General features: G+C 41.4%; 1 protein-coding gene and 1 long non-coding RNA gene across 3 annotated transcripts in view; one reads left to right on the top strand and one right to left on the bottom strand.

Moving 5' to 3' along the window:
* Positions 1-18,619, bottom strand: part of zgc:153292 (uncharacterized protein LOC100003014 homolog) — a 108,164-nt gene that overhangs the window by 29,874 nt on the left and 59,671 nt on the right. The window lies entirely within an intron of this gene.
* Positions 16,611-18,613, top strand: LOC133970486 (uncharacterized). The gene is made up of 3 exons (XR_009924310.1): positions 16,611-16,811; positions 17,073-17,208; positions 18,028-18,613. It is a non-coding gene; the product is annotated as an uncharacterized LOC133970486 (long non-coding RNA).

Genomic DNA, 18,619 nt, shown 5'->3' with positions numbered 1-18,619 from the left:
GAGGACGGCGGCGGAGTCACTGTGGACGTTGTTCGCTCAGCAGGTTAGAGTGTGGGACTCAAAGCTTTTTTCCCCCGTCCGTCGTGTCTTTTCCTGTGTGAACTCTGCCGCTCTCAACAGCAGCACTGGCTATGAGCTAGCTCCTGCTACCTCCAACGAAGCATCTCTCAACTGCTACGTAAGTTAAACGGACACTTCTGACTGACTGTGATGATAAGCAAAAGAGACACTGTGGATGTGTGATGTGTTGTACTGCATTTGTTTGATCTGTTTACTAATACTAGCTCTAATAAATACTGTATAAATTATATTTTGCTCCTGAATTGAACTGTGTTAAAGGGGTTCACATGGAAAATATATGTTCAATTATGTAAAGGGTGATTTTTGTTACTATTATACTAATGGAGATTTAGCACTTGCTACACATTGTAAGAGCAGCTGTTCAAAGGAGCACTACGTCTTTTAAGGCTCTTTATTCAGAGTCACGGTGTTGATGTCCTGTCACGTGTTACAGTGAAAAATAACCGTGTCTCCCACCTTCAGTATTTAAATCGTTAATCTCAGACAGACTTCACTGAATTCTTTTGTTAAATATGAGTAAGTCATAGCCTTGTAACTTTACTAGAACAGACAGTGTCATACAGAGTTGTGGGTTTATATGCACTACCTATTTCCTAATCTGAAATGATTATGCTCTGATTAACTTTGAACTAATATTTTATTTTTACCATTTAAAAGTCTGTTAATTACTTAACCTGGCCCATGTATGACTTTACATATCTGTGTATTGGTTTCATGTTCCTCTAGAAGGTCCAACTTGACACACAACTTGAATCCAACCAGACTGAACACTGACTCCAGGTACAGACCTGATTTCATTACTTAAAAACAATCAAAGTATTGCACATAATACATAATGTATTAAATTATAATGCAATACTTTTAATGTGAAATAGCTCCATTAAAAACATTCATTGTCATGGTAGTGCACGTTTTAATCCAAAAGCATATTCAAATACACAGTTGAATATCCACAGAAAATAAGATTACACACTTTGTTCATATGTAACTCTTCCTCTACAATAATGACGATCACTTTCATGTTTCCTATCATTTTATTAGGGACAGAGGAGCCTGAAGGACACAGCTGTGATGACCATGTTCTGTCTCTTATGGCAAAGCAGAAATATAAAACACTGGGTTCTTATCTAAAGTGTATCAAATCAGATCTCCACCATGTTGCTGCTGAGGACATCAGGTGCTGCAGTTCTTCATCTATGAAGAGAAAAAACGCACTGTTAAAGAATGTTTTGTGTTGTGTATAAAGCACAACAGATTTCAGATAGAACTGTTGTACTGTGGTCTTGGTTTATATCCTCATGGTGAAATGTACATATTTTAAGTCCCTTCTGATAAAAGTGCTGAAAGAAATACAACATTGTACAAATACATAAAATGTCTTTCTACCTCATCAGTACTATTCAAGGTGATAATCTCCCACAGACCTATTGATAACAGTCCAAATCAAGTATTTCCACTTCTCTCAGTGTGAAAACATAATTCTATAATTAATTTGAGAACTGTTTACAACACTGATGTGTGGAGATTAAAATCATACCTAAACTGTCTAATTCACTGTAAAACTCCATGACATTCGCAGGCCATCTGTAGTTAAGGGAGCAACGCATGGAGTGATGTGTAGATTACTAGTTTGATGATGCATGAGGAGAGGCGGTGGTCGAGTGGCAGAAACTTGGACTATGGGCAGAGAAGGTCTCTGGTTCGTCTTTGGTTCGACTCCATGGAGAGACAACAAAAGTCGAACCTGGATTGATCTGTCCAAAAATCCAAGAGTCTCCCTACCCTCTCTAGTGCCCATGAGCAAGGCACCTCACTCCCCCAACATCTGCTCCCCCGAGCGCCGTACATGGTCGCTCACTGCTCTGTGTGTCCTGCACCAGATGGGTAAAAAGCAGCGATTAAATTTCCCTACCTGCATGAGTGTGCCTTTGCATGTCTGTGCATGTGTTTGGGATGAATAAATGGATTTTAATCTTAATCTTTTAATCTTAATCAGTTGTCTTCCAGTTGACCAGCATGAAGCTGCAGATCTCCACCATGTTGCTGCTGGGGACATCAGGAGCTGCATTAATGAGGAGCAGAAGCGTACTGTTATGAATGTTTTGTGTTGTTTATGAAGCACTACTTATTTCAGCTAGAACCGATGTACTAGGGTCTGGGTTTGTATCCTAATGGTTAAATGCACATACTTTAAATCGATTTTGATAAAACGTGACAAAGAAATACAACATTGTACACATAGATAAAATGTCTTTCTACCTCATCTGTAATATTCAAGGTGATGATCTCCCACAGAGCTGTTGATAACAGTCCACATCAAGTCTCTCCACTTCCCTCAGTGTGAAAACATAATTATATAATTAATTGGAGAAGTGTTTACAACACTGATGTGTGGACATTATAATGTTATCACTACTGTCTAATTCACTCTACAACTCCATGACAGACTAAATAAACAATGTGAAAATAGTAATGGCGGATATACCATCCTGTATCAGAATATTGGTGAAACAGTTACTATCACATGAAACGTACACGTGTAGCGTATTGATAGTAACTCATTAAAAAAAATAATGTCACAACCAAAACAAGACTGTCGAGTTATCTTGCTTCAATCTGTTCATTAGAAGTGATAAATAAACGGTAACTTTTATAACAATTACATATTACAAAAAACTTGAGGCATGTAAGCATATGATGATAGATAAAGCAATAGGTTATGTTGGATAGTTTCAAGGTTACTTACCTCTAGTTCAGCACCAGCGGCTGGCCAGAAGAAGTGGAGCGATCTTCCTTGCCGCACAGGGCAAACGCAGGCAATGTGGAGACGAGCGCTTGGTCATCGAACGTTCTCTCTTCCCCGACCGCAACAGACTTGAAATTGCCTGTGCTCGGGCCCGTTAGTGCTACAACGTAGCCCTAGTTATTAGGGCCCGAGCACCGAAATCGGTGAGAGGACCTATTGAAATTGAAAAGATTATTATTATTATTATTTTTCTTCGCTCAGTGAATTGGCTTTTTGAGGGCTTTAACGTGCTCAAAAAGTTTCTAAAGTGTACAGTAAATTACAAATGTGCGCAAGTTTACGTTTTCTGAAGTATTTTGAAAAGGGCGTGGCAAAATGGCTCAAGAGCGCCACCTACGGAAAAGCCCCTCATTTAGCATTCACCGATCCTCAAAAAAAACATAGACTATTGTGTCTCATGACAAGATGCACAAAAAAGTCCATCAGTGCATTATGAATAACGCAGCAGGAAGCCCGCCAGTTTGACTTTAGTGGCCATTTCGGTCATATTCCATATTTTTTCTTTGATGTACTTGTCGTACAGCTTTCATCAGATCAACTTCAAATTTAGACGATCGTCATCACAACAAATTGGAGATCTAAAGTTATTGAAGGATTACGTTTTAGCAAAACCGTCTGACCGTGGTGTGGCGTTAAAGTTTGATGAAACGCCATCAAAACACAAGCTTCCATATTTCAGACATATTTTGTCCAATTGAGTCCAAACTAGACACATACGACAAGAATCGCGACCAGAAGACATCGGTGCAGAAATTGTGACTTACAATCACAGCGCCCCCTGGGGGCAACAGGAAATGTCTTGTTTTTAAGACGTGTTATGTTTTTATGTACTACTCGGAGAGCTTTCATCAGATCAACTTAAAAATTAGATGAGACTCTACAAAACAAGATGAAGATCTAAAGTTATCAATATTTAAACTTTTCATCACACCGTGTGACCGTGGTGAGGTCTCAAAGTTCGACTAAACGCCAATATAAGCAAGCTTCTGTAACTTAGACATATTTTGTCCAATCGACTCCAAACTACACATATAAGACAAGAGTCGCGACCGGAAGACATCTACCTAGAAATCATGACTTAAAAGGAAAGCGCCCCCTGGTGGCATCAGGAAATGTCTTGTTTTTGTACATCGTGCGCTTTGATTTATTTGTCGGAGAGCTTTCATCACATCAATTTAAAATTTAGACGGGTGGCATCACAACAAGATGGAGATCTAAAGTTATCAAAGAAACAACTTTTCGACACACCGTCTGACTGTGGCGGGGCGTCAAATCAGCTCACCATGACACACGAAACCGCTTAAAGGGGACATATTCGCTTTAAAGGGGACATATTATTTCCATTTCAACACAGTTGATATGGTTCCTTGGGGTCTTAATGAAATGTCTGTAAAATATTTTGGTAAAAATACCCCAAGGATAATTTAAAACAGCACCTTTTTACTCTGTCTAAAACAGACCTCCTCAGATCAACCTGCCCCCATCTTACCCCACCCCCTTTCACCCCTCTCATCCCTCCCCCTTCTCACCCCTCCCCCCTCTCATGGAGGTGTAGGACATGTGCTTGAATGTGTTCTCACTACAGAATGCATTCAACATCTATAGGGCAGATTATGGGCCTCGTGAAAATTTACGTAATCTGGGGTATTTGGAAATGGGTGTGGCAAAATGGCTCAACAGCGCCACCAACGGTGCTTTCCCTCATTTACGGAGAAACACCTCATTTAGCATTCACTGATCCGCACGAAATTGAAGACAGTTGTGTATCATCACCAGATGCACAAAAAACGCGCGCGGAGCAATATGAAAAACGCAACAGGAAGCACGCCATTTTCGATTTCGTGGCCATTTTGGTCATATTCCATAATCTTTTACTTTGATATACTTCTCGTACAGCTTTCATCACATCAACTGAAAATTTAGACGAGCGTCATCACAACAAGATGGAGATCTAAAGTTATCAAAGAAACAACTTTTCGTCACACTGTCTGACTGTGGCGTGGCGTCACATCAGCTCGCCATGACACACGAAAAACGCTTTAACTTCCGTGTTCATGGGTCCATCTCCCTCAAACTACATGTGTGTATCATCAGCCCCCCTCCCTTGAAGATATTCAGATGGTTTTAAAGAATGGGCGTGGCAAAATGGCTCAACAGCGCAACCAACGGAGCTTCCCCTCATTTATGGAGAAACACCTCATTTAGAATTCACTGATCCTCACGAAATTGAAGACAGTTGTGTATCATCACCAGATGCACAAAAAACGCGCTCGGAGCAATTTGAAAAACGCAACAGGAACCCCGCCATTTTCTATTTGGACCATATTCCATGTTTTTTATTTTCAAGTACTTCTTGGAGAGCTTTCATCAGATCAACTGAAAATTTAGACGAGTGTCATCACAACAAGATGGAGATCTAAAGTTATTGAAAGATCAATTTTTCGCCACACCGTGTGACCGTGGCGAGGCGTCAAAATGTGACTAAACGCCATCAAAACACAAGCTTCTGTATCTTGGACATATTTGGTCCAATCGAGTTCAAACTACACATGTAAGACAAGAAGCGCGACCTGATGACATCAACAAAGACACCATGACTTAAAATCATAGCGCCACCTGCTGGCTACAGGAAGTGAAGCGTTTATATCGCAGCAGTGTGCAAATGCATGCAACGCTGAGACGAGCGCTTGGTCATCGAACGTTCTCTCTTCCCCGACCGCAACAGACTTGAAATTGCCTGTGCTCGGGCCCGTTAGTGCTACAACGTAGCCCTAGTTATTATTATTTCCCTTTGGGGGGCTTTTTCAGGGTCTAGACATGCTCAAAAAGTTATGAAACTTTGCAGGAAATTCAAGGTCTGCGGATATTTTAGTATTCTGGAGTAATTGGAATTGGGCGTGGCAAAATGGCTCTACAGCGCCCCCTGGAACCAGCCCCTAGGTTTCCACATAACGGATTTTCATCCAAATCTGGATATAGCTGTATCGTGACCAGTCATGAAAAAAAGTCTCATGGAGCATTATGAAAAACGCAACAGGAAGTCCGCCATTTTGCTTTTAGTGGCCATTTTGGCAATATCCCACATTTTTACTTTTACGTACTTGTCCCAGGGCTTTCATCAGATCAACTTCAAATTCAGATGAGTGTCATCACAACAAGATGGAGATAAAAAATGATTGAGGGATTTTTTTTTTATCACACCGTGTGACCGTGGCATGGCGTTAAAAATTGGTTACACGCCATCAAAACATGGGCATCTGTATCTCGGACATACATGTTCCAATCAAGTCCAAACTAGACATGTAAGACAATAGTCCCCGCCTGATGACATCTATGCATAAATGATGACTTAAAACCGCAGCGCCCCCTGGTGGCAACAGGAAATGTCTTGTTTTTTGCTTGTCTTACACTTGGATGAATTTCTCCTCATCCACTGACCTCAACCATGTCAAACTGTATCAAATGGGTCCCAAGACATTGACAATGAAGACATAAGATTACCGTGACTTTTCGTCAAACGCCATATGAATGGCGTGGCATTAAAGTTCATCAACTCGCCGTGAAACACGAAATTGCTGTAACTTCAGTGTTCATGATTCTATCTCTCTCAAACTACATGTGTGTAACAACAGCCCCCCCCTGAAGATATTCATATGGTTTTAAGAAATGGGCGTGGCAAAAAAACTGACCAGCGCCCCCTATAGGGCAACCCCGGCACTACGATGGCCGACATTTATACAAATCTATCGGGACATGTGTCGTTTCATAACAAACAAAAAAATATCTTGGATAGGTATGCTTGACCAAACAGGGAGGCCGCCATTTTGGATTAAGTGGCCATTTTTTTTCCATATTCCACATTTTTACTTGATGCACTTGTCCCAGGGCTTTCATCAGATTAACTTCAAATTAAGATCAGTGCCATCACAACAAGATGGAGATAAAAAGTGATTAAGAGATTGACCTTTCGTCACACCGTGTGACCGTGGCGTGGCGTCTTGAGTTTGATTAAACGCCATCAAAACACGAGGTTCTGTATCTCGGACATACATTGTCCAATCGAGTCCAAACTAGACATGTAAGACAAGGGTGCCATCCTGATGACATCTACACAGAAATTATGACTTGAAATTACAGCGCCCCCTGGTGGCAACATGAAGTGACATGTTTTATACTTTGATGAACTGCTCCTGGCTGCTTTAAGATATACAGCTCAAATGAACTCAGTCAAGTCATTGAATCAAGGTCAGAATTGTGACATTTCCTCAAACCGTGTAAACATTGATGTTTGGCGAAGGATCATCCTTCGCCAAAGGACACGATGTTATCATAACTCCACTGTGCATTGTCCTATCACTACAAAACTTCTGTCACATGGTCAGAGTCCAAGCCTGAACAGCTCTATGTGTCAATATTTCCTCAGTGTCATAGCGCCACCTACTGATTCACCAGGAAACAGGAAGTACTTTGTTAATCCACTCTGCATTATCCAACCGGCTCCAAACTACTGACCTATGATCACAATACTGATCTGAACAGCTCCACATATAAATATTAGTTCAGGGTCATAGCGCCACCTACTGATCAGTGTGAAAATTAACTTGTGTTAACATTGTCCAATTGACACAAAATTGCTCACGCTACATCAGAGCGCCTACATGAACAGATATATATGTCTGTGCGTAATAATAGTGATGGCGCCACCTACTGGCAAACCTACTGCCGCAGAGCGCAAAACGCATGCAACGTGGAGAAGTGCATGCTCGATCGATGATGTGCGCTTGGTCATTGATCGCTCTCTCCACCGACCGCAACAGGCTTCAACGTGCGGGTGCTCGGGCCCGCAAGTGCTACAACGTAGCCCTAGTTATTAGGGCCCGAGCACCGAATGGTGAGAGGCCCTATTGAATCTGTAAGGATTTTTATTATTATTAGGGCCCGAGCACCGAATGGTGAGAGGCCCTATTGAATCTGTAAGGATTTTTATTATTATTATTATTATTATTATTATTTCCCTTTGGGGGGCTTTTTCAGGGTCTAGACATGCTCAAAAAGTTATGAAACTTTGCAGGAAATTCAAGGTCTGCGGATATTTTAGTATTCTGGAGTAATTGGAATTGGGCGTGGCAAAATGGCTCTACAGCGCCCCCTGGAACCAGCCCCTAGGTTTCCACATAACGGATTTTCATCAAAATCTGGATATAGGTGTATCGTGACCAGTCATGAAAAAAAGTCTCATGGAGCATTATGAAAAACGCAACAGGAAGTCCGCCATTTTGCTTTTAGTGGCCATTTTGGCAATATCCCACATTTTTACTTTTACGTACTTGTCCCAGGGCTTTCATCAGATCAACTTCAAATTCAGATGAGTGTCATCACAACAAGATGGAGATAAAAAATGATTGAGGGATTTTTTTTTTATCACACCGTGTGACCGTGGCATGGCGTTAAAAATTGGTTACACGCCATCAAAACACGGGCATCTGTATCTCGGACATACATGTTCCAATCAAGTCCAAACTAGACATGTAAGACAATAGTCCCCGCCTGATGACATCTATGCATAAATGATGACTTAAAACCGCAGCGCCCCCTGGTGGCAACAGGAAATGTCTTGTTTTTTGCTTGTCTTACACTTGGATGAATTTCTCCTCATCCACTGACCTCAACCATGTCAAACTGTATCAAATGGGTCCCAAGACATTGACAATGAAGACATAAGATTACCGTGACTTTTCGTCAAACGCCATATGAATGGCGTGGCATTAAAGTTCATCAACTCGCCGTGAAACACGAAATTGCTGTAACTTCAGTGTTCATGATTCTATCTCTCTCAAACTACATGTGTGTAACAACAGCCCCCCCCTGAAGATATTCATATGGTTTTAAGAAATGGGCGTGGCAAAAAAACTGACCAGCGCCCCCTATAGGGCAACCCCGGCACTACGATGGCCGACATTTATACAAATCTATCGGGACATGTGTCGTTTCATAACAAACAAAAAAATATCTTGGATAGGTATGCTTGACCAAACAGGGAGGCCGCCATTTTGGATTAAGTGGCCATTTTTTTTCCATATTCCACATTTTTACTTGATGCACTTGTCCCAGGGCTTTCATCAGATTAACTTCAAATTAAGATCAGTGCCATCACAACAAGATGGAGATAAAAAGTGATTAAGAGATTGACCTTTCGTCACACCGTGTGACCGTGGCGTGGCGTCTTGAGTTTGATTAAACGCCATCAAAACACGAGGTTCTGTATCTCGGACATACATTGTCCAATCGAGTCCAAACTAGACATTTAAGACAAGGGTGCCATCCTGATGACATATACACAGAAATTATGACTTGAAATTACAGCGCCCCCTGGTGGCTACAGGAAGTGACATGTTTTATACTTTGATGAACTGCTCCTGGCTGATTTACAATATACAGCTCAAATCAGATCAGTCAAGTCATTAGATCATGGTCAGAATTGTGACGTTTCCTCAAACCGTGTAAACATTGATGTGCGGCGAAGGATTTTCCTTCGCCAAAGGACACGATGTTATCATAACTCCACTGTGCATTGTCCTATCACTACAAAACTTCTGTCACATGGTCAGAGTCCAAGCCTGAACAGCTCTATGTGTCAATATTTCCTCAGTGTCATAGCGCCACCTACTGATTCGCCAGGAAACAGGAAGTACTTTGTTAATCCACTCTGCATTATCCAACCGGCTCCAAACTACTGACCTATGATCACAATCCTGGATAGAACAGCTCCATATATGAATATTAGTTCAGGGTCATAGCGCCACCTACTGATCAGTGTGAAAATTAAGTTGTGTTAACATTGTCCAATTGACACAAAATTGCTCACGCTACATCAGAGCGCCTACATGAACAGATATATATGTCTGTGCTTAATAATAGTGATGGCGCCACCTACTGGCAAACCTACTGCCGCAGAGCGCAAAACGCATGCAACGTGGAGAAGTGCATGCTCGATCAATGATGTGCGCTTGGTCATCGATCGCTCTCTCCACCGACCGCAACAGGCTTCAACGTGCGGGTGCTCGGGCCCGCAAGTGCTACAACGTAGCCCTAGTTATTATTAGGGCCCGAGCACCGAATGGTGAGAGGCCCTATTGAATCTGTAAGGATTTTTATTATTATTAGGGCCCGAGCACCGAATGGTGAGAGGCCCTATTGAATCTGTAAGGATTTTTATTATTATTATTATTATTATTAGGGCCCGAGCACCGAATGGTGAGAGGCCCTATTGAATCTGTAAGGATTTTTATTATTATTATTATTATTATTATTATTATTATTTCCCTTTGGGGGGCTTTTTCAGGGTCTAGACATGCTCAAAAAGTTATGAAACTTTGCAGGAAATTCAAGGTCTGCGGATATTTTAGTATTCTGGAGTAATTGGAATTGGGCGTGGCAAAATGGCTCTACAGCGCCCCCTGGAACCAGCCCCTAGGTTTCCACATAACGGATTTTCATCAAAATCTGGATATAGGTGTATCGTGACCAGTCATGAAAAAAAGTCTCATGGAGCATTATGAAAAACGCAACAGGATGTCCGCCATTTTGCTTTTAGTGGCCATTTTGGCAATATCCCACATTTTTACTTTTACGTACTTGTCCCAGGGCTTTCATCAGATCAACTTCAAATTCAGATGAGTGTCATCACAACAAGATGGAGATAAAAAATGATTGAGAGATTTTTTTTTTATCACACCGTGTGACCGTGGCATGGCGTTAAAAATTGGTTACACGCCATCAAAACACGGGCATCTGTATCTCGGACATACATGTTCCAATCAAGTCCAAACTAGACATGTAAGACAATAGTCCCCGCCTGATGACATCTATGCATAAATGATGACTTAAAACCGCAGCGCCCCCTGGTGGCAACAGGAAATGTCTTGTTTTTTGCTTGTCTTACACTTGGATGAATTTCTCCTCATCCACTGACCTCAACCATGTCAAACTGTATCAAATGGGTCCCAAGACATTGACAATGAAGACATAAGATTACCGTGACTTTTCGTCAAACGCCATATGAATGGCGTGGCATTAAAGTTCATCAACTCGCCGTGAAACACAAAATTGCTGTAACTTCAGTGTTCATGATTCTATCTCTCTCAAACTACATGTGTGTAACAACAGCCCCCCCCTGAAGATATTCATATGGTTTTAAGAAATGGGCGTGGCAAAAAAACTGACCAGCGCCCCCTATAGGGCAACCCCGGCACTACGATGGCCGACATTTATACAAATCTATCGGGACATGTGTCGTTTCATAACAAACAAAAAAATATCTTGGATAGGTATGCTTGACCAAACAGGGAGGCCGCCATTTTGGATTAAGTGGCCATTTTTTTCCCATATTCCACATTTTTACTTGATGCACTTGTCCCAGGGCTTTCATCAGATTAACTTCAAATTAAGATCAGTGCCATCACAACAAGATGGAGATAAAAAGTGATTAAGAGATTGACCTTTCGTCACACCGTGTGACCGTGGCGTGGCGTCTTGAGTTTGATTAAACGCCATCAAAACACGAGGTTCTGTATCTCGGACATACATTGTCCAATCGAGTCCAAACTAGACATGTAAGACAAGGGTGCCATCCTGATGACATCTACACAGAAATTATGACTTGAAATTACAGCGCCCCCTGGTGGCTACAGGAAGTGACATGTTTTATACTTTGATGAACTGCTCCTGGCTGATTTACAATATACAGCTCAAATCAGATCAGTCAAGTCATTAGATCATGGTCAGAATTGTGACGTTTCCTCAAACCGTGTAAACATTGATGTGCGGCGAAGGATTTTCCTTTGCCAAAGGACACGATGTTATCATAACTCCACTGTGCATTGTCCTATCACTACAGAACTTCTGTCACATGGCCAGAGTCCAAGCCTGAACAGCTCTATGTGTCAATATTTCCTCAGTGTCATAGCGCCACCTACTGATTCGCCAGGAAACAGGAAGTACTTTGTTAATCCACTCTGCATTATCCAACCGGCTCCAAACTACTGACCTATGATCACAATACTGATCTGAACAGCTCCACATATAAATATTAGTTCAGGGTCATAGCGCCACCTACTGATCAGTGTGAAAATTAAGTTGTGTTAACATTGTCCAATTGACACAAAATTGCTCACGCTACATCAGAGCGCCTACATAAACAGATATATATGTCTGTGCGTAATAATAGTGATGGCGCCCCCTACTGGCAAACCTACTGCTGCAGAGTGCACAACGCATGCAACGTTTAGAAGTGCATGCTCGATCGATGATGTGCGCTTGGTCATCGATCGCTCTCTCCACCGACCGCAACAGGCTTCAACGTGCGGGTGCTCGGGCCCGCAAGTGCTACAACGTAGCCCTAGTTATTATTATTTCCCTTTGGGGGGCTTTTTCAGGGTCTAGACATGCTCAAAAAGTTATGAAACTTTGCAGGAAATTCAAGGTCTGCGGATATTTTAGTATTCTGGAGTAATTGGAATTGGGCGTGGCAAAATGGCTCTACAGCGCCCCCTGGAACCAGCCCCTAGGTTTCCACATAACGGATTTTCATCACAATCTGGATATAGGTGTATTGTGACCAGTCATGAAAAAAAGTCTCATGGAGCATTATGAAAAACGCAACAGGAAGTCCGCCATTTTGCTTTTAGTGGCCATTTTGGCAATATCCCACATTTTTACTTTTACGTACTTGTCCCAGGGCTTTCATCAGATCAACTTCAAATTCAGATGAGTGTCATCAGAACAAGATGGAGATAAAAAATGATTGAGGGATTTTTTTTTTATCACACCGTGTGACCGTGGCATGGCGTTAAAAATTGGTTACACGCCATCAAAACACGGGCATCTGTATCTCGGACATACATGTTCCAATCAAGTCCAAACTAGACATGTAAGACAATAGTCCCCGCCTGATGACATCTATGCATAAATGATGACTTAAAACCGCAGCGCCCCCTGGTGGCAACAGGAAATGTCTTGTTTTTTGCTTGTCTTACACTTGGATGAATTTCTCCTCATCCACTGACCTCAACCATGTCAAACTGTATCAAATGGGTCCCAAGACATTGACAATGAAGACATAAGATTACCGTGACTTTTCGTCAAACGCCATATGAATGGCGTGGCATTAAAGTTCATCAACTCGCCGTGAAACACGAAATTGCTGTAACTTCAGTGTTCATGATTCTATCTCTCTCAAACTACATGTGTGTAACAACAGCCCCCCCCCGAAGATATTCATATGGTTTTAAGAAATGGGCGTGGCAAAAAAACTGACCAGCGCCCCCTATAGGGCAACCCCGGCACTACGATGGCCGACATTTATACAAATCTATCGGGACATGTGTCGTTTCATAACAAACAAAAAAATATCTTGGATAGGTATGCTTGACCAAACAGGGAGGCCGCCATTTTGGATTAAGTGGCCATTTTTTTTCCATATTCCACATTTTTACTTGATGCACTTGTCCCAGGGCTTTCATCAGATTAACTTCAAATTAAGATCAGTGCCATCACAACAAGATGGAGATAAAAAGTGATTAAGAGATTGACCTTTCGTCACACCGTGTGACCGTGGCGTGGCGTCTTGAGTTTGATTAAACGCCATCAAAACACGACGTTCTGTATCTCGGACATACATTGTCCAATCGAGTCCAAACTAGACATGTAAGACAAGGGTGCCATCCTGATGACATCTACACAGAAATTTTGACTTGAAATTACAGCGCCCCCTGGTGGCTACAGGAAGTGACATGTTTTATACTTTGATGAACTGCTCCTGGCTGATTTACAATATACAGCTCAAATCAGATCAGTCAAGTCATTAGATCATGGTCAGAATTGTGACGTTTCCTCAAACCGTGTAAACATTGATGTGCGGCGAAGGATTTTCCTTCGCCAAAGGACACGATGTTATCATAACTCCACTGTGCATTGTCCTATCACTACAAAACTTCTGTCACATGGTCAGAGTCCAAGCCTGAACAGCTCTATGTGTCAATATTTCCTCAGTATCATAGCGCCACCTACTGATTCGCCAGGAAACAGGAAGTACTTTGTTAATCCACTCTGCATTATCCAACCGGCTCCAAACTACTGACCTATGATCACAATCCTGAATAGAACAGCTCCATATATGAATATTAGTTCAGGATCATAGCGCCACCTATTGATCAGTGTGAAAATTAAGTTGCGGAAACATTGTCCAATTGACACAAAATTTCTCACGCTACATCAGAGCGCCTACATGAACAGATATATATGTCTGTGCGTAATAATAGTGATGGCGCCACCTACTGGCAAACCTACTGCCGCAGAGCGCAAAATGCATGCAACGTGGAGAAGTGCATGCTCGATCGATGATGTGCGCTTGGTCATCGATCGCTCTCTCCACCGACCGCAACAGGCTTCAACGTGCGGGTGCTCGGGCCCGCAAGTGCTACAACGTAGCCCTAGTTATTAGGGCCCGAGCACCGAAATCGGTGAGAGGACCTATTGAAATTGAAAAGATTATTATTAGGGCCCGAGCACCGAAATCGGTGAGAGGACCTATTGAAATTGAAAAGATTATTATTATTATTATTTTTCTTCGCTCAGTGAATTGGCTTTTTGAGGGCTTTAACATGCTCAAAAAGTTTCTAAAGTGTACAGTAAATTACAAATGTGCGCAAGTTTACGTTTTCTGAAGTATTTTGAAAAGGGCGTGGCAAAATGGCTCAAGAGCGCCACCTACGGAAAAGCCCCTCATTTAGCATTCACCGATCCTCAAAAAAAACATAGACTATTGTGTCTCATGACAAGATGCACAAAAAAGTCCATCAGTGCATTATGAATAACGCAGCAGGAAGCCCGCCAGTTTGACTTTAGTGGCCATTTCGGTCATATTCCATATTTTTTCTTTGATGTACTTGTCGTACAGCTTTCATCAGATCAACTTCAAATTTAGACGATCGTCATCACAACAAATTGGAGATCTAAAGTTATTGAAGGATTACGTTTTAGCAAAACCGTCTGACCGTGGTGTGGCGTTAGAGTTTGATGAAACGCCATCAAAACACAAGCTTCCATATTTCAGACATATTTTGTCCAATTGAGTCCAAACTAGACACATACGACAAGAATCGCGACCAGAAGACATCGGTGCAGAAATTGTGACTTACAATCACAGCGCCCCCTGGGGGCAACAGGAAATGTCTTGTTTTTAAGACGTGTTATGTTTTTATGTACTACTCGAAGAGCTTTCATCAGATCAACTTAAAAATTAGATGAGACTCTACAAAACAAGATGAAGATCTAAAGTTATCAATATTTAAACTTTTCATCACACCGTGTGACCGTGGTGAGGTCTCAAAGTTCGACTAAACGCCAATATAAGCAAGCTTCTGTAACTTAGACATATTTTGTCCAATCGGCTCCAAACTACACATATAAGACAAGAGTCGCGACCGGAAGACATCTACCTAGAAATCATGACTTAAAAGGAAAGCGCCCCCTGGTGGCATCAGGAAATGTCTTGTTTTGGTCATCTTACTCTTTGATGTATTTCCCTCCAGCCACTTTACTAAACCATGTCAAACTGTGTCAAATTGGTCTCAAGATATTGATAATGTAGGCATAACATTATTGTGACTTTTCATCATGCAGATTGTTAATGGCGTGGCATCAAAGTTCATCAGCTCATCATGACCTATGAAACCCATTTTAACAGAGTTACCCTGAACGCAGCATGAGACCGCTTTCGGTTTGTTACGTCTCACACTTGGATGTATTTCTCCTCATTCACTTTGCTAAACCATGTCAAACTGTGTCACATGGGTCTCAATATATTGATAATGTAGGCATAACATTGCTGTGAGTTTTCATCATGCGGATTATTCATAGCTTTGCAGCAGACTTCTTCAACTCGCCATGACAAACGAAGCTGCATTTAACACAGCTGCAAGTGAACGCCTCATGAGTTACGTCGTCACAAGCTGCGGAGCTGTGTATCACGAAGAACCGGAGAACGGTTGGCGAGTCTGGATGAGAGGACGGCGGCGGAGTCACTGTGGACGTTGTTCGCTCAGCAGGTTAGAGTGTGGGACTCAAAGCTTTTTTCCCCCGTCCGTCGTGTCTTTTCCTGTGTGAACTCTGCCGCTCTCAACAGCAGCACTGGCTATGAGCTAGCTCCTGCTACCTCCAACGAAGCATCTCTCAACTGCTACGTAAGTTAAACGGACACTTCTGACTGACTGTGATGATAAGCAAAAGAGACACTGTGGATGTGTGATGTGTTGTACTGCATTTGTTTGATCTGTTTACTAATACTAGCTCTAATAAATACTGTATAAATTATATTTTGCTCCTGAATTGAACTGTGTTAAAGGGGTTCACATGGAAAATATATGTTCAATTATGTAAAGGGTGATTTTTGTTACTATTATACTAATGGAGATTTAGCACTTGCTACACATTGTAAGAGCAGCTGTTCAAAGGAGCACTACGTCTTTTAAGGCTCTTTATTCAGAGTAACGGTGTTGATGTCCTGTCACGTGTTACAGTGAAAAATAACCGTGTCTCCCACCTTCAGTATTTAAATCGTTAATCTCAGACAGACTTCACTGAATTCTTTTGTTAAATATGAGTAAGTCATAGCCTTGTAACTTTACTAGAACAGACAGTGTCATACAGAGTTGTGGGTTTATATGCACTACCTATTTCCTAATCTGAAATGATTATGCTCTGATTAACTTTGAACTAATATTTTATTTTTACCATTTAAAAGTCTGTTAATTACTTAACCTGGCCCATGTATGACTTTACATATCTGTGTATTGGTTTCATGTTCCTCTAGAAGGTCCAACTTGACACACAACTTGAATCCAACCAGACTGAACACTGACTCCAGGTACAGACCTGATTTCATTACTTAAAAACAATCAAAGTATTGCACATAATACATAATGTATTAAATTATAATGCAATACTTTTAATGTGAAATAGCTCCATTAAAAACATTCATTGTCATGGTAGTGCACGTTTTAATCCAAAAGCATATTCAAATACACAGTTGAATATCCACAGAAAATAAGATTACACACTTTGTTCATATGTAACTCTTCCTCTACAATAATGACGATCACTTTCATGTTTCCTATCATTTTATTAGGGACAGACGAGCCTGAAGGACACAGCTGTGATGACCATGTTCTGTCTCTTATGGCAAAGCAGAAATATAAAACACTGGGTTCTTATCTAAAGTGTATCAAATCAGATCTCCACCATGTTGCTGCTGAGGACATCAGGTGCTGCAGTTCTTCATCTATGAAGAGAAAAAACGCACTGTTAAAGAATGTTTTGTGTTGTGTATAAAGCACAACAGATTTCAGATAGAACTGTTGTACTGTGGTCTTGGTTTATATCCTCATGGTGAAATGTACATATTTTAAGTCCCTTCTGATAAAAGTGCTGAAAGAAATACAACATTGTACAAATACATAAAATGTCTTTCTACCTCATCAGTACTATTCAAGGTGATAATCTCCCACAGACCTATTGATAACAGTCCAAATCAAGTCTTTCCACTTCTCTCAGTGTGAAAACATAATTCTATAATTAATTTGAGAACTGTTTACAACACTGATGTGTGGAGATTAAAATCATACCTAAACTGTCTAATTCACTGTAAAACTCCATGACATTCGCAGGCCATCTGTAGTTAAGGGAGCAACGCATGGAGTGATGTGTAGATTACTAGTTTGATGATGCATGAGGAGAGGCGGTGGTCGAGTGGCAGAAACTTGGACTATGGGCAGAGAAGGTCTCTGGTTCGTCTTTGGTTCGACTCCATGGAGAGACAACAAAAGTCGAACCTGGATTGATCTGTCCAAAAATCCAAGAGTCTCCCTACCCTCTCTAGTGCCCATGAGCAAGGCACCTCACTCCCCCAACATCTGCTCCCCCGAGCGCCGTACATGGTCGCTCACTGCTCTGTGTGTCCTGCACCAGATGGGTAAAAAGCAGCGATTAAATTTCCCTACCTGCATGAGTGTGCCTTTGCATGTCTGTGCATGTGTTTGGGATGAATAAATGGATTTTAATCTTAATCTTTTAATCTTAATCAGTTGTCTTCCAGTTGACCAGCATGAAGCTGCAGATCTCCACCATGTTGCTGCTGGGGACATCAGGAGCTGCATTAATGAGGAGCAGAAGCGTACTGTTATGAATGTTTTGTGTTGTTTATGAAGCACTACTTATTTCAGCTAGAACCGATGTACTAGGGTCTGGGTTTGTATCCTAATGGTTAAATGCACATACTTTAAATCGCTTTTGATAAAACGTGACAAAGAAATACAACATTGTACACATAGATAAAATGTCTTTCTACCTCATCTGTAATATTCAAGGTGATGATCTCCCACAGAGCTGTTGATAACAGTCCACATCAAGTCTCTCCACTTCCCTCAGTGTGAAAACATAATTATATAATTAATTGGAGAAGTGTTTACAACACTGATGTGTGGACATTATAATGTTATCACTACTGTCTAATTCACTCTACAACTCCATGACAGACTAAATAAACGATGTGAAAATAGTAATGGCGGATATACCATCCTGTATCAGAATATTGGTGAAACAGTTACTATCACATGAAACGTACACGTGTAGCGTATTGATAGTAACTCATTAAAAAAAATAATGTCACAACCAAAA

Source organism: Platichthys flesus, chromosome 16 (genome assembly GCF_949316205.1).
Source record: "Platichthys flesus chromosome 16, fPlaFle2.1, whole genome shotgun sequence".
NCBI classification, from domain to species: Eukaryota; Metazoa; Chordata; class Actinopteri; order Pleuronectiformes; family Pleuronectidae; genus Platichthys; species Platichthys flesus.
The sequence above is the reverse complement of the archived record's forward strand: the minus strand, read 5'-3'. Positions and strand labels throughout refer to the sequence as shown.